Here is a 3,750-nt window from a genome sequence, read left to right on the forward strand (position 1 = left end):
CAGGCTGGCCCTGCCCACCACCCTGGCCACACCTCCCTCACCCGCCCTGCCCCAGCCCCCTGCTTCCGAAGCTTGCTGCTTCACACCTCCAAATCTCTGCTTGAAATGCTCTTGCTCCCTTCTTGTCAGGCGAATGCCCAGTGGTGATGCCACCTCCTCTGTGAGTTGTGCTTTGCTAATCCCAGCAGAGCTGTCACTCTCTGCTCTCGGCTCTGTCACTCTGGGCTCTTTTCATTGTCCATTTTAACTTCAGTTTTGTGAGCACCACTCTTTACTGGACTGTGAGCTCTTCAGGGGCAGGGGCTCTGTCTTGTTTTTTTTTTGTGGGTTTTTGTCGTTGTTGTTGTTTTGAGATGGAGTCTTGCTCTGTCACCCAGGCTGGAGTCCAGTGGCAGGATCTCGGCTGACTGCAACCTCTGCCTCCTGGATTCAAGCAATTCTCCCCATTATAGGCACGCACCACCACACCCAACTAATTTTTGATTTTTAGTAGAGACGGGGTTTCACCATGTTGGTCAGGCTGGTCTCAAACTCCTGACCTCATGATCCACCCGCCTCGGCCTCCCACGGTGTTGGGATTACAGGTGTGAGCCATCGCCGCCCAGCCCTGTCTTGTTTATTTCCTCATCCCCATGTACCAGAGTATGCCTGGCACAGAGCAGTCACTCAGTAAATACTCATGGAAAAGAGAATAAAATGAGTGTTCCCAGGAATAGAGGGCTGGTTCTATACCTCTCCTCTCCTCTCCTCTCCTCTCCTCTCCTCCTCTTCTCTCTAGGGATGGTCAGGTTCAGGGAAAGTAATTATGCCACAGGATGACTACTAGGCAGAAAGACTTTTTTCAATAAATAAGCATGTTACCAATTTGATCAATGACAAACCTATGATATTGTCACCTACATTTTATAAACACAGAGACTGAGGTTTAGGAAGGTTTTGCAATCTAGAATTCCATGCACATGCTCACAAAACCCACTCTCATCTCAAAGCCAAGGCTCAGGCTGGACTCTGATGAGACAGATCCCAATAGTGACTGGTTGAATGAAGCGGTGCTCTTGCCCACACTGGCCACAGGGCGGCAGCCGAGTGCTGGCGTGAGGGTGGCTTTCTGCCCCACTTCACACCCACCCTTGGAAGATGTGGATCTGAGGGTGCAAGGGGAAAAGCCACCACTGAGGAGAGGCCAGGGGACAGGGGCTGGGGTTGCTATATCTGCTAGAAACAGGTAAAACTGGAGGAGAGTTGGGGAACAAACCACTAATTCCTAGAGTCAAGGGCTGGAGACATAGACTGTAGACCTGAAGCCTGCATTACCAGCATATTTAATAACAGGCCACAGAAAGTGATGCAGCATTCCTGGATTGTGGGGGCACTGCAGGCCTGCAAATGGGAGGCACTGACTTGCAGCAGGGGCCAGTCACTGTCAGACCATTGCTGCCTCACACCAGACAGGATAGGTGCTGCACTCATGTCCTCAGAGGCCAGAAGGCAGGGGGCACAGCCAGCACCTGCTGCACCAGGCATCCAGGATGTGTGACCACTTCAGCGCCCAGGACATGCAGCAGGTCCCAAGTGGGCTGGGAGTGCAGGTCTCCCAAGTCCAGGCCCACACCGAGCACTTCCAGAGGTCCAATGGAGCAGTTCAGAGGCAGCGGCTGGGTGCAAGGATCCCAGGTTGAGGTCTCACCATAAGCCAGGTGTCTCCCAGTCTTTCATCTGCAGCAAGAATGGGCTGAAAGTGGCAGGGGACCCCCAGAGCGGGAGCAGAAGAGCTCTCTGGTTGGCAGATGATGCGGGGCTCAGGAATCTGTAGAGAGAGCCACCCCCGTCTTTGCTGGAGAGGGAGCTGCACTATGTGGAGACTGAGGAATGGACTCCATAAACCTCTCACAGCCTTTCCCAGTTTAGGGGAAATCTCAGGGGCTAGAGGAAGGTTAGGGTAAGATCTGAACCCACCAGTCGCTCCAGCCCTTCCCCTGTGGACGGTGCAGGCTAAGTGAGCTGGCTAGGAGTCCAGTTGCCTGGCTTCTCTCCATGGCACTCAGACCTGCACCCATCCCCCACCTCTCACTCCCAGCTGGAGCCTGATGGGGTAACAGCAGCACCCAGTTCCCAATTTTCCACGTTCTTTCCTGCCCACTCAGGCTGACAGCCTTGACCAGGGTCAGAGTTCCACGGCAAACATCTCAGTCCTTTCCCGTAGGAACACTGAGGTCCCAGGCACACCCCACGCCCTGCTCTCCAAGCACTAGGCTCAGAAACAGCAACAGGAGGAAGGTGGATGAAGAAAGCTTTTGCCCCCACCTCTACACCCCTACCCCAGCCCTGTCCTGGGTGTGAGCAGACACGATGATGCTGGGGGTACAGCCCTTCCCAACACTAAATCACTCTACACCCTCACACCACGGGAACTTGAGCCCAAAGGCCAAACGGAAGGTCATCAGCCTTCGGCCCTGATCCCTCAGCTCTGACCGCTTGGATTTTTTTTCCACGGATGTTTATTCCAGCTGACCCTCTGAGCCCATCCCCCCTCAGGTTCAGGCCAGGAAAGCTGAGCCCAGCTGGCTGAGGAGCTGCTGCCGGCATCTGGAAGACTGCTCCCCACAGCAAGAAGGTAGGCAGGGCCCCAGGGAAGCAGGATGGGAAGGGGGCAGTGACACAGGGGTTTGGGGGTCCATCCCTGGTTCGCAAATGTATGAAGAGAGGCCGCGTTTTGCACCAGCATCTCAACAGTGATGAGAAAGCAGGGAAGGGAAGAGGACAGAGCAAGAGGGGCCCCCAAGTGCCAGAATGGGGCTTGAACTTGGAATCAGGGCCCAGGGTCTGCTTCCAGCTCTGTCATTAATGTGAGCATGTCATTTACTGTTCTCTGAGCTTCCCCACATTCCCAGTGATCTGGAGACCCTCTCTCCCAGCTGGGAAAGGACAGGAGTGTGGGGCCAGAGGGTGACAGGCAAGGCAGCTGGGTGAAACCGGGTATAATCAAGAGAGGAAGTTCCCACCATCTCCCCCAGCAAAGGGAAGGGGGGAACGTCCCCTGGGCCCAACCCCCTGCTTGTGCCAGGTGCAGTAACAGACACACCACACACACCCCTCAGGGCGCTGGACAACCCTCCCTCCTAGGGGGCAGGGTGGGGGATGGGGGGGACCCTGAGGTGAGAAGTCCCTGGCTCAGCAAGGCCAGTGTGGCGCCGCTGCCCAGGATTAGCGCCAAATCCTGGGCTGCTGGGCAGGGATCACACGTCGTCGTCAGCTTCGCAGCTGCTTAGCTGCACCTGCCCGCATCCTCCCCCTGCCCCTCACAGGCACCCAGCCTGACTCCTTTCTCAGATGGAAACTGGGACCCTGCCCTACCCCAGATAAGCAGGGGAGGGGCTCCAGAATCAGGGAGGGGGCAACAGAGGCCAAAAGTCACCCCTGACAAACAAACACTTCCACCCACAGAAACCCCCAGGGGCTCCTAGGTGCAAAGCTGAACAGAGGGAAGGAACAGAGAAGGCCTCTCCAGTCCCTGTGGCTGTCCCAGGTGGCTTTCACCTGTAGTTACCTTGTCCTCAGGCCATCCAGGCCCTCCCCTCCAGATGGCTCCTGTCCTTGGAAAGACAGAGCGAGACACCCAGACAGAGCCCCCACAGCTGGGAGTCCTCAGCCCTACTTCCTGGAGCAGCGCTTCTGAGGCCCCCCAGCTGTCAGGAACCCTGCCATCCACACCCCTCAACACACACCACACAAAGCTCCTTTGTCTGGGCT

Source organism: Colobus angolensis, unplaced genomic scaffold, assembly GCF_000951035.1.
Source record: "Colobus angolensis palliatus isolate OR3802 unplaced genomic scaffold, Cang.pa_1.0 Scaffold87, whole genome shotgun sequence".
In the NCBI taxonomy this organism is placed as follows: domain Eukaryota; kingdom Metazoa; phylum Chordata; class Mammalia; order Primates; family Cercopithecidae; genus Colobus; species Colobus angolensis.